Source organism: Microtus oregoni, unplaced genomic scaffold, assembly GCF_018167655.1.
Source record: "Microtus oregoni isolate MIOR12 unplaced genomic scaffold, Mior012 000033F_ref0000390, whole genome shotgun sequence".
Lineage (NCBI taxonomy): Eukaryota > Metazoa > Chordata > Mammalia > Rodentia > Cricetidae > Microtus > Microtus oregoni.
The window spans coordinates 22,580,259-22,594,274 of record NW_024543092.1 but is presented as its reverse complement, the minus strand read 5'-3'; positions in this window follow the sequence as shown (position 1 = coordinate 22,594,274).

Here is a 14,016-nt window from a genome sequence, read left to right as displayed (position 1 = left end):
TGCACCCACCCACTGAGACAGTGGAGCTGATCTACTGGGAGCTCACCAAGGCCAGCTGGACTGTGACCGAAAAAGCATGGGATAAAACCGGACTCTCTGAACATGGCGAACAATGAGGGCTGATGAGACGCCAAGGACAATGGCACGGGGTTTTGATCCTACTTAATGAGCTGGCTTTGTGGAAGCCTAGCCAGTTTGGATGTTCACCTTCCTAGATATGGTCGGAGGGGGGAGGACCTAGGACTTACCACAGGGCAGGGAACCCGGACTGCTCTGTGGACTGGAGAGGGAGGGGGGGGGGGAGAGGAGTGGGGGAAGGGGGAGAAGGGTGGGAGGAGGGGGAGGGAAATGGGAGGCTGGGAGGAGGTGGAAACTTGTTTTTTGTTTGTTTTTTTTCTTCTTTTCTTAATAAAAAAAAAAAAGAAAGAAAAATTAGCCACTTGGGACCGATTTTATCGGACAGTTCCAATTTATGTAAGAGGCAGCCCAGGGGCGAAAACGGATCTGGCTTCGAATTGCAAGCACCCATTTTAAAAGTCTGTGTCCAATTGTGTGGCTCAAGTCTTTTACAGTGCATCCGCTGAAATAACTCTTGGGCCAAAATGGGGCTGCGAAAATTGAATGTCGGGCGTCCCTGGGCAAACAAAATTCACCTCAGCGAAAGTCTCAGCTTTTGCCTCATGGGTCAGGCTTTTGGTGCAGACTGCATCTTCAACAAAAGCCCGAAAATTGACAAAAGTAAACAGGAACGGGTCCCCCAAAACCCTAGTAGCATAGGCAAGAAGTTTATAATTTCCAATAACAAAATACACTCAGCTGGGCAGTGGTGGCACACGCCTTTAATCCCAGCACTCGGCAGGCAGAGGCAGGCTGATTTCTGTGGATTCAAGGCCAGCCTGGGCTGCAAAGTGAGTTCCAGGACAGCAGGGATACACAAAGAAACCCCGTCTTGAAATAAAACAACAACAAAAACAAAAACCCACAAAAAAGGAACTCAGTTGTGACTGACTTCTAAGAGGATATTATTCTAGTGGTCAAAACTCAAGTGCCATGCTGGTCCCCCCTCCAGCGGCAATTTTCTCATTCTGAGTTCTGGGGCACAGGTTGTTGTTCTTAATTTCCGCGGGTTGTTCTTAATTCCTGCGGGTTAGACGAGGGTTACGCTAGAAAAGACACAGACACGCGGCGGTACCACGTGGTACACTTTTAATGGGAGGGGAAAACACACTAGGAAAAGTGAAAGGAAGGGACAAAGGGAAAGGATAAAAAAGGGCCGAACTTGTGGCTTGTCCTTGCTTTTAACAGAGGATGCAAAGGCTTCTGGGAAATGTGTCCCGCACTTGCCGTGCGCTGGAGTCCAGAGGGATGTTGGGAGTTGTAGTGTTGCAAGGGAACAACATTTCACCCTTTTGGTTTGATTAAAAAAATTGGGGGACCTTAAAGGGTAGGGAATGGGGGCATAGTCCAGTCTCTCATGGCTGCTTCCTGCTGACTTTGGGCGTTGAGGGGTCCAGGGAATGTCCGATTATCTTGGCAATGTCCCATTGGCGTTTGCGGTCGCTGGTGTAGTTGGTCAATGATGTCCAGGGTTGCTGGCTGGTGTAGTCGGTCACTGATGTTTGAAGTCCTAGCTGTCGTCTGAGGCGGCTGATTGAAGAGATCTGTGTGGCTTTTCCTGAGTAGCTGGGTCATCATTAAGATGCTGGAAGGCAAAAGTTGCATTAGTAAAAGAAAAAAAATTAAAAGAAGGGGGGGGGGAATTTTTGGAGAGCTGGGGTGAAGAGGGGGGGGGAGAGGGTCTTAGGATGTCCGGGGTTAAGAAATGATAAAAAAAAATTAAGTGATACTTATTCCTTTGTGTTTGATCCGTTGGGCTGGCATCCCGGAGCTTAAGGAAACTGTCTTAAAAGAAATAGATTCTAACCATACATCTCTTAACATTTCAGGGGCCGCTGCTGCAGTCAGCGGTTGACCTGTTACGTAAGAGCTTTGTAGAGGAGAATCTGCTTACCACTTGCCTTCGTATTTGTTGGGGGTACCTGTAACGACAGCTAGACGGTTATTTATGAATTTAAAGAAGGGAGGGTGTGTTAACACAGCGACGGATCGGGACCATTGTTGTCCTTAGACTGTAGTAGGGGGGCTGAATCCGGCGTCCTTTGGAACTTAAGAGTACAGGGTCCGGTTTGAGTCACCGTGTATGAAGGATTATCTTGAGCTGTGGAGATAAACGGTTTAAGATGTGACAGGTGAATCCAGTGAGGAATTCCTTTAAGCTTGGCAGCTGTGGGAGTTAAAAGAATTACTTTGAAAGGGCCCTGCCATTTAGGGGAAAGGGGTGAAGGGTGCTGACCTGGGGGTGAGAGTAATACCTCATCCCCTATTTTAACTGGCGGCGGACATGTATTAGCACATGGTCGAGGTAGTGAGTGATCTGTGAAGTCCCATAGTAGTGAGCGTAAGTGGAACAGGAGGGGAGTGAGCAGGTGGTCAGGAAGGGGGGAAATCTCCGATGAGAAGCCGGGGGTTAAGACCGGCCGCCCATACATGAGTTCAAAGGGTGAAATGAGGAGGGGGCCCCTTGGAAGGGCTCGGAGTCGGAAAAGAGCCAAAGGCAGGAGCCTTACCCAGTCAAGGTGGAGTTCTTGTGACATCTTAATGAGGGCTTCCTTTAAAGAGCGGTTAGTTCGTTCTACCTTACCTGACGACTGAGGATGGTACGGTATATGAAAATTCCAGGGGATCCCGAGCGCTTTAGACAGATTTTGAGAAATCTGAGAAGTAAACTCTGGACCGTTATCTGACTGGAGAGAAGTTGGGAGTCCAAACCGAGGAATAATCTCTCGGAGGAGAATATCAGAGACTGTCTGGGCCCTCTTGTTAGAGGTGGGGAAGGCTTCAACCCACCCAGACATTGTATCCACCAGAACCAGGAGATATTTAATCCTCCTGACTGTGGGCATATGAGTAAAATCCAGCTGCCAATCAGTTCCCGGAAGGGAGCCCCTTGCTTGGTGGGTAGGGAAAGGGAAGCTACGATATTTAGTCCTGGGATCTGACTTTTGGCAGATCTGACAGGAGGCTGCTGTAGCTTTTAGGAGCCTGATATCCTTAGGTGTAACAAAGGGAGAGTGGTGGTTAGTGACAGCGGGAGCTTAGAGGGGCCTTGGAAGATCGAGGGGGAGGCGTAGGACAGGGAGGAGACGCTCCAAGCTGCCTGTGTGGCCTGTGGCGGAGAGGAGACAGGGAAGAAACGGAAGACACGCACGACCTGTTGCGGGAGAAGTGGGGCGAGGCTGGCCCGGAGAAGGAACGGTAATGGGTGAGCTGTCGCTGTCACTCAACTGGGCGGAGCGAGAGCGAGTGGCCCCCCCGAGGCGCGGTTGGGGGGGTGTGGAGGCAGGGGGGTTGAGGTTTGTCCGCGGGATCCATAGCAGCGGCAGGAGCAGAGGGTCCCCGGAGGGATGGCATTGTACCAGCCTTCCAGATGTGGGGGTTGGTTACAGAGCCCACGACTGAAACGAAGTCTGTCCGCAAAAGGTAACTGGCCCGAACCCAGCTACCGTACGGGGGGGGGGGGGGGGAGGAAAAGCCCCGCCCCGGCTGGGAGGAGACAATTACCGCGAACACGGCAAGCCAAGAGCGCTGGCGTCCCGGGCGTTCTTGGGGCGTGCTAACTCTTAACTGCCCCGACCCAGCAACCGTATGGGAGAGAAAGTCCCGGCTGAGAGGAGGCGATTAAGCTCTTTAGGGCACAGGGCCCGGAGGTGCCACAAGAAGTGGCCCGAAAGTGGACAGGAAAAAGTTAGAAAAAAGGAGGAAGAAGGAGAGAAAAGCCCGGAGCACCGAACTCCGGGTGTGTGGACTGAGCGTTTCGGCCGAGGGCAAAAAAAAAACCGGGGGAGGCGGGTTAGCAACCTAGCCTTAGCCCGCCGGCCGGACAGTCTTTGAATGCCCCAGGGGGAAGGAAGCCAACTCAGGGTAACTCACGGATCAGGATGAAGCTGTGGAAATGGCCGTGGAAACAGGTGGTGGTGAGCGAAGGCTGTCGGTTCTTTGGACCTTGTCGGTGAAACCCAGAGGCAAAAGCCTCGGGCACCGGACAGAGAGGTCTCTGAGTCGATGCAGCGGCACCAAAATGTTGTTCTTAATTTCTGCGGGTTGTTCTTAATTCCTGCGGGTTAGACGAGGGTTACGCGAGGAAAGACACAGACACGCGGCGGTACCACGTGGTACACTTTTTAATGGGAGGGGAAAACACACTAGGAAAAGTGAAAGGAAGGGACAAAGGGAAGGGATAATAAAAAGGGGCGAACTTGTGGCTTGTCCTTGCTTTTAACAGAGGATGCAAAGGCTTCTGGGAAATGTGTCCCGCGCTTGCCGTGCGCTGGAGTCCAGAGGGATGTTGGGAGTTGTAGTGTTGCAAGGGAACAACACAGGTGACCAGTGTGAAACCTCTGTCCAACCAAGAATCTCCAGCCCACACAGTGGGAGTCTGCCTGGGGCAATGTCCCAGGGAGGAAACTGAGAAATCAATGGTCTTTTGTTTCGTAATTCTCTGACCTCAGTTGGCCTTGGGTCAGACACCTCAGCTTCTTCTGTTGGCTTCTGCCCTCTCCACCCTTCCTCAAGTGGCAGCCTTCAGTCAGAGGCTGAAGCCAAACATAGGCTGTTCTGACTTTCCATCTCTACCCGGGATTTCTTAGGTGTGGTCTCGTACAAACTATAGTGAGGGTGTGAACACAGGTTGACACGGTGCCTGTGAAGAAGACATTTGGTAGCCTCTCCTGTCATGTGCACAGCAGATGCAGACCCCTAGACTGCATCACATGTGAAGGCTGAGCAGCTATGGCAGGCTGGGCAGGTGAGCGTCACTGGAGACAGAGCACCACAGACTCACTGGATGTTGTCTTGGATTGGCTGCTCCCGATCCTTTCATTGTGAAACCTAAGCAGCTCACAGTCACCTTACCTGAGACATGTTAGCCACCTAGTCCATGGCCTACAGGCACCAAACCTCACGGTCCTTCAGTGCTCTGAGAGGTCCGTCCATCTGGGACACCACAGTCTTCAGACACCTCGAAAGTTCTTGCCTAAACTGCCAGTTCCGTTAGGCAGTGGCTTCATGCCGAGTTTCTAACACAGGGTAGCTTCAAGCTCACACAGATCTGCCGGTCTCTGCCCACCCCGCACTGGGATTAAAGTGAGTGTCTGTACACTCGCCACACCCGTCTGCTTTAATCATGGCACAGACTCACAAACTTGTAGACTGAATGTATTTCTGTTAACTATGATTATTAGCATATTTCATAGGGGACACTCAAGTACCATCCCTTTAGCCTCTGGGAATACCTTAAAAGATAACCTTTCTCCAGGTGGTGGTGGCACAGGCCTTAATTCTAGCACCTGAGATGCAGACGAAAGCAGATCTCTGTGAATTTGAAGCCATCCCCGTCTACAGAGTGAGTTCCAGGACAGGCTACAAAGCTACACAGGAAACCCTGTCTCAAAAAAAAAAAAAGATAAACTTGTTCATTTCTGAAGGCTTCTGTGTTTTCTGGCACAAGATTCCTGACTCCGGTCCTTTTCCTGTTCCTGGCATGGAGATACTGCCAAGGAACTCTGATTATGAGGGATGGTGTTAGAAACCAACAGACTTGACACACTACTTCTTGTGATCACTAGGTGGCACCACAGTGGACTTTTGTGGGAGGTGTGCAGCAGAGGTTAGAGAGGTCAGGTGTTCCTCAGAGGGCTAGATGGCTGACTGGCAAGTTCCAAGGGTGTCTCTCTTTCTCCCTCTCTCTCTCTTGCGTGCGCGCGCACGCACGCGCGCGCGCACGCACACACACACACACACACACACACACACACACACAGAGTCCTCAGCTGCTCACAAAGTGAACAACTGGCCTTTGTAGTCAGAAAGGGGATGGAACACAGGGTGTTTATGCCAACCAATCACGCTGTCTTCCTGTTGAAAGATTGCACAAGACATAGGCCTGCTGAGCACCAGCGGTCAGGAGAGGATTAGCAGCAGGATCATTTGGAGTTCACTAGGGCTAGGGTTTTAGGTCTAGGGCTGGGAACTAAGATGACAGCTCAAGGGTTAAGAGCACTTGCTGCCCTTGCCAAGAACCCAGTTCAGTTTCCCAAACCCATGGAGCAAAGGAGAAGGTGGTAGCTTGTAACTGTCTGTAACTCCAGCTCCACGGTGTCCAGTGTCTTCTCCCAAGCCTCTGTGAGCATGTGTGCACTCGTGTGCGCACGCGCACACACACACACGCGCGCACACACACACACACACACACACACACACACATTTCCTCTTCCCCTCCCCCACAGTATCACCTGCTCAGGTAACCTAATAATACGCCATAAGTCAGATATCTCTAAACATGAATTTCCATAAGGGAACCAGAGTTTTTCAGAAAAGGACTGAACTCAGGGTGGGGAGGGATGCAAAATGTACTTAGTGTTTGGTGACAGAGATTCAAGAAGGAGGCAAGCGGGAAGAGAGCACTAGGGTGAGCCCAAAGAGGCCCTGCTATGGTTTGTGTCTGCAATGTCCTCCAAAGACCACGGCTGGTAACCGTGCTGGGAGGTGGTACAGCCATCGAGGGGTAGGGCCTCACAGAAAGAAGAAAGGTTACTGGGAGTGTACCCTTGAAAGGGGTGCTGGGCGTGACATTCTCTTCTCCCAAACTCTTCATCGGCTGCCACAAAGCAGCTTTTGCTCCATCTTGCCCTCCCCACCTTGTGTTCTACTTGCTACAAGTTCAGAGAACAAGGCCACCCAATCAGATCAGACCCTGAAATCATGAGCCAAAAAATCTTCCTTTTCAGTTTTTACCTTGAGTGTTTTGCCATAATCGTCAAAAACTAACACAGAACCCAAAGAACTTGTGAAGACATTGTGAGCAAAAACCAAATAGTATTGGGATAGCAATTACTACTCACCCTCCGGATAAAATAAATACCTTTGAGTGGACAGTCACGCGTATGAATAAGTGAATACGTGGGTTAATACAGGGAGTAGGAGGAACAGTTCTTCATTACAGAATTCCAAAAGTAAATGCATAATAAATAATATAAATAAAAGACTACCGTCAGGTAAGCACTACAGAAATAGTATGACCGAGACTCATCTATTAAAGGCAGAAATGTGAGAAACAGTGATTGTGCAGCATCCCAGGAGGCACAGGGAGATTCAGTGGAAGAGCAGGCCATGACTCTACCGCAGACTGGAGGGCACCAAGGAGACATGGGAACTAGGACGGTGTGGGAGTGGGTCTCTGTGGGATCTGGGGATCCAAGGTCTGTGTCACTGCTGCCTCCCTGGTTTTTACCAGCGTTATTCGCTAAGGCAAGCTGCTACCACCAGGGGGAGGTTAAGGAAGGCTGGAAGCCAATGCCACTGGTTTTGCAATTCTAAAATGGTTTTGAAAGGATACCCCATAAGGGACAAAGACAAATAATCAGAAACTCATGACATCAAACTTTCTGGGAAGTGGCATGCCCCTAATGTTCTCCCTTTGCAGATAAAGAGTCCGAGGCTCAGGGAGGTATAATTCTGTGTCTAAGGTCCTTTTACGATCATATGGAGTAGTCCGCTGAAACCTGAACCCAGACCAATCTACTTGCCTTACCCCTAAGCAAGGTCATACATTAGTTTCCAGTTTTATTTTTGTTATTTAGTTTTTGAGGCAGTCTCTTTACATATCCCTCGGCTGTCCTGGAACTTACTATGTAGACCAGGTTGGCCTCGAACTCACAGAGATTCACCTGCCTCAACCTCCCAAGTGCTGGGATTAAAGGTGTGTGCCACCACATCCAGCTAGTTTCCAGATTTAAATTCATTAAGTTTCGGGAGCAGAACACTTATCCAAGGTAAAAAGTTCTGAGTTTTTCTTACAATCACATCAGCTAAATTTCTTTTTTTCACCTGGCTCTTAGCTCAAGTTGTTTAGCAGTGTAGAACCTGTATTTCCTGCCTGGCTGGAGTTTAACAAGAATCCATTCTTCCAGACAGTCCAAGGGCACAGGACATCTCTCCAGGCTAGGCATGGTCCCTAATTTTCTCTTTACAGGGACACCTGTGTATCAAGCCATGAGCAGACTTACAAGATCATGGACAAAGACAGCAATGGAGATGGAGAGAGAGGAAGGAAGGAGAGAAAAGAGGGATGGAGGAAAGGAGGCAGGAATAAGATTAGTGGATTTCCAAAATTTGACCACATACTCAGTAACAAAACAAACCTCAACAATGACAGAAAAAAAAATGGAATAACCCAATGTACCTTATCAGATCACCATGGTTTAAAACTAGAAGTCAACAGCAATACTGATTCCATAAAACCCACAAACACATGGAAATTAAATAATGCTCACCTGAATCATCAGTGGGTCAAAAAGAAATAAAGGGGGAAATTAAAGACTTCCTAAAATTCAATGAAAATGACCACATAGCATAGCCAAGTTTATGGGACACAAAGAAAGCAGTTTTTTTTGTTTTGGTTTTTTTTTTTTGGTTTTTTTTTTTTTGTTGTTGTTGTTGTTGTTTTGCTTTTTCGAGACAGGGTTTCTCTGTGGTTTTGGAGCCTGTCCTGGAACTAGCTCTTGTAGACCAGGCTGGTCTCGAACTCACAGAGATCCACCTACCTCTGCCTCCCAAGTACTGCAGTGTTAAGAGGCAAGTTCATAGCACTAAATGCCTACATAAAGAAGCTGGAAAAATCCCACGCTAGTGAATTAACAGAACATTTGAAAACTTTAGAACAAAAAGAAGCAAACTCACCTAAGAGAATTAGACGGCAGGTGAAAGATCCCTGTTGTGGCGAGACTCCGGATATGTTATCTCGGGATAACACGACCCCCCCCCCCCCCAGTAACTCATGAGGAGAGACCGTCCTTGCTGCAATCACACGAGGTTTATTTGACAGGACAGGAACCAGTGTACTGGGGCTGAGACTCATAACCCACGCAGGGGAGGAGTTCAACCTCAAGTAACTGGGAGAAGGGGTTTTTAAGGGAAGAAACCACAACCCAGTAATCCAAAGGGAATAGGGAGGGTATCATTGAAAATTCCGAAAATACCAGTGATAATCACAAATGGGTACTCCCTGTTTCTCAAGATTATAATTAGCTAGTTCCTGAAACAGAGTATTCCAAAAATACCAGTGATAATCACAAGAGGGTAACTCCCTGTTTCTCAAGATTATTATCAAGATTATAATCTAACTTTATCTTCAGCTAGTTCTTGAAACAGAGTCACTGAACCTAGATTTTTGGCTCTATTTTTCCTGCTAGAGGGGTCTGGATTTATCCAGGTCTTTCACAGGAAATAATAAAATTGAGAGCAGAAATCAACAAAATAGAAACAAAGAAAACAATACAAAGAATCAATAAGACAAAGAGTTGGTTCTTTGAGAAAATCAACACAATAGACAAACCTTTATCCAAACTAACCAAAAGGCAGAGAGAGAATATCCAAATTAACAAAATCAGAAATGAAAAGGGGGACATAACAACAGACATGAAAGAAATACAGAGGATCATCAGGTCATATTTTGAAAACCTCTCCTCTACAACATTGGAAAACTTAAAGGAAATGGACACCTTTCTGGATAAATATCACTTACAAAAACTAAATCAAGACCAGATAAGCAAATTAAATAGACCTAAAACTCCTGAAGAACTAGAAACAGTCATCAAAAGTCTCCCAACCAAAAAAAGCCCAGGACCAGATGATTCCAGCTCAGATTTCTATAAGACTTTCAAAGAACTAATACCAATACTCCTCAAATGATTCTACACAATAGAAACAGAGGGAACATTGCCAAACTCTTTTTATGGGTTTTTTCCTTTTTTTAAAAATATTTATTTATTATGTATGCAGTATACAATATTCTATCTGTAGAATATCAGAAGAGGGCAGCAGACCTCATTACAGATGGTTGTGAGCCACCCTGTGGTTGCCAGGAATTGAACTCATGACCTTTGGAAGAGCAGGCAATGCTCTTAACCACTGAGCCATCTCTCCAGCCCTGCCAAACTCTTTTTATGAGACTACAATTACCCTGATACCCAAAACACAGAAAGACAATACTAAGAAAGAGAATTACAGACCAATTTCACTCATGAACATTGATGCAAAAATACTAAATAAGATACTAGCAAATCAAATCCAAGAACACATCAGAACCATCATCCACCATGACCAAGTTGGCTTCATCCCACAGATGCAGGGGTGGTTCAACATATGAAAATCTGTCAATGTAATCCACCAAATAAACAAGCTGAAAAATAAAAACCACATGATCATCTCATTCAATGCTGAAAAAGCATTTGACAAAATACAACATCCCTTCATGATAAATGTCTTGGAGAGAGCAGGGATACAAGGAACATACCTAGACATACTCAAGACAATATACAGCAAGCCAACAGCCAACATCAAACTAAATGGAGCGATTCCACTAAAACCAGGAACAAGACAAGGTTGTCCACTCTCTCCATATCTATTCAATATAGTTCTTGAGGTCCTAGCTAGAGCAATAAGACACCAAAGGGAGATCAAGGGGATACAAATTGGAAAAGAAGAAGTCAAACTCTCACTGTTTGCTAATGATATGATAGTTACATAAATGATCCCAGAAATTCTGCCAAAGAACTTCTACAAATCATAAACACTTTCAGCAATGTAGCAGAATACAAGATTAACTCAAAAGAATCAGTAGCTTTCCTGTACACAAATGATAAAAAGGGCTGGTGAAGAAATCAGAGAATCAACACCCTTCACAATAGCCACAAATAGCATAAAATATCTCAGAGTAACTCTAACCAAACAAGTGGAAGACTTATATGATGAGAACTTTAAATATTTGAAGAAAGAAATTGAAGAAGACACCAGAAAGTGGAAAGACCTCCCATGCTTTTGGGTAAGCAGAATTAACATAGTAAAAAATGGTAATCTTACCGAAAGCAATCTATAGATTTAATGCAACGCCCAGCAAAATCCCAGCAAAATTCTTTTTTTTTATTTTTTTATTGAGAAAAAAAAATTTCCGCCTCCTCCCAGCCTCCCACTCCTCCCCCCCTCCCCCCACTCCTCTCCCCAGCCCCGCACTCCTCTCCCCCTCCCCCCACTCCTCTCCCCCTCCCTCTCAAGTCTGAAGAGCAGTCAGGGTTCCCTGCCCTGTGGAAAGTCCAAAGTCCTCCCCCCTCTGTCCTGGTCTAGGAAGGTGAACATCCAAACTAGCTAGGCTCCCACAAAGCCAGAACATGTAGTAGGATCAAAACCCAGTGCCATTGTCCTTGGCTTCTCAGCAGCCCTCATTGTCCGCCATATTCAGAGTCCGGTTTTATCCCCTGCTTTTTCAGTCACAGTCCAGCTGGCCTTGGTGAGCTCCCATTAGATCAGCCCCACTGTCTCAGTGGGTGGGTGCACCCCTCTTGGTCCTGACTTCCTTGCTCATGTTCTCCCTCCTTCTGTTCCTCATTGGGACTTTGGGAGCTCAGTCCAGTGCTCCAGTGTAGGTCTCTGTCTCTATCTCCATCCATCGCCAGATGAAGGTTCTATGTTGATATGTTAAAAAATATTCATCAGTATGGCTATAGGATAGGATCATTTCAGGTTCCCTATCTTCAGCTGCCCCAGGAACTAACTGGGGACCTCGCCTTGGGCACCTGGAAGCCCCTCTAGGTCCAAGTCTCTTCCCAACCCTAAGATGGCTCCCTTAATTAAGATATGTGCTTCCCTGCTCCCCTATCCAACCTTCCTTTATCCCAATCATCCCGTTGCCCCAAGTTCTCCCCATCCTCCCCTTCTCACTTTTCTCTCCCCATCTCCCCTTACCCCCCTCCCACCTCACCCTTAAGATCCCGATTTTTTGCCTGGCAATCTTGTCTACTTCCCCTACCCAGGAGGATAGCTATATGTTTTTCTTTGGGTTCACCTTCTTATTTAGCTTCTTTAGGATATCAAATTATAAACTCACTGACCTTTATTTATGGCTAGAAACCAATTATGAGTGAGTACATCCCATGTTCATCTTTTTGGGTCTGGGTTACCTCACTCAAGATAGCATTTTCTATTTCCATCCATTTGCATGCAAAATTTGAGAAGTCATTGTTTTTTACCGCAGCGTAATACTCTAATGTGTATATATTCCACACTTTCTTCATCCATTCTTCCATTGAAGGACATCTAGGTTGTTTCCAGGTTTTGGCTATTACAAATAATGCTGCTATGAACATAGTTGAACAAATGCCCTTGTCATATGATCGGGCATCTCTTGGGTATATTCCCAAGAGTGGTATTGCTGGGTCCAGGGGTAGGTTGATCCCGAATTTCCTGAGAAACCGAAACACTGCTTTCCAAAGTGGTTGCACAAGTTTGCATTCCCACCAGCAATGGATGAGGGAACCCCTTCCTCCACAACCTCTCCAGCAGAGGCTATCATTGGTGTTTTTTATTTTAGCCAATCTGACAGGTGTAAGATGATATCTCAAAGTTGTTTTGATTTGCATTTCCCTGATCGCTAAGGAGGTTGAGCATGACCTTAAGTGTCTTTTGGCCATTTGAACTTCTTCTGTTGAGAATTCTCTGTTCAGATCAGTGCCCCATTTCTTAATTGGGTTAATTAGCATTTTAAAGTCTAGTTTCTTGAGTTCTTTATATATTTTGGAGATCAGACCTTTGTCTGTTGCGGGGTTGGTGAAGATCTTCTCCCAGTCAGTGGGTTGCCTTTTTGTCTTAGTGACAGCAAAATTCTTAAAAGACCTTGAAAGAACAGTACTCAACTTCATATGGAAAAGCAAAAAACCCAAGATAGCCAAAAAATCCTGTGCAATAAAAGAACTTCTGGAGGCATCACAATCCCTGACTTCAAACTCTACTATGGAGCTACAGTACTGAAAACAGCCTGGTATTGGCATAAGAACAGACCGGAGGACCAATGGAACCAAATACAAGACCCAGATATCAATCCACACATCTTTGAACACCTGATCTTTGATAAAGAAGCAAAATATATCAAATGGAAAAAAGAAAGCATATTTAACAAATGGTGCTGGCATAACTGGATATCAACATGCAAAAAAATGAAAATAGATCCGTATCTATCACCATGCACAAAATACTCAAGTCCAAATGGATCAAAGACCTCAACATAAAGCCAGACACACTGAGCCTTATAGAAGAGAAAGTGGGAAGTACACTTGAACGCATTGGCACAGGGAACCACTTCCTAAATGTAACCCCAGCAGCACAGACACGGAGAGGAACAATTAATAATTGGGGCCTCCTGAAACTGAAAAGCTTCTGTAAAGCAAAGGACACAGTCAACAAGACAAAACAACAGCCTACAGAATGGGAAAAGATCTTCACTAACCCCATATCAGACAGAGGTTTGATCTCCAAAATATACAAAGAACTCAAGAAATTGGACACCAAAAGATCACATAATCCAATAAAAAAATGGAGTACATACTTAACCAGAGAACTCTCAACAGAGGAATCTAAAATGGCTGAAAGATACTTAAGAAAATGTTTGACATCCTTAGCCATCAGAGAAATGCAAATCAAAACAACTCTGAGATTCCATCTTACACCTGTACGAATGGCCAAGAAAATAAACACTGATGACAACTTATGCTGGAGAGGTTGTGGGGTAAAGGGAACACTTCTGCATTGTTGGTGGGAGTGCAAACTGGTACAACCCCTTTGGATGTTAGTGTGGCAGTTTCTCAGAAAATTAGGAAACAACTTTCCTCAAGACCCAGCAATACCACTTTTGGGTATATATCCAAAGGATGCTCAATCATACCACAAGGACATGTGCTCAACTATGTTCATAGCAGCATTGTTTGTCATAGCCAGAAACTGGAAACAACCTAAATGCCCCTCGATTGAAGAATGAATAGGAAAAATATGGTACATTTACACAATGAAGTACTACACAGCAGAAAAAAATAACGTCATCTTAAATTTTGCAGGAAAATGAATGGAGCTAGA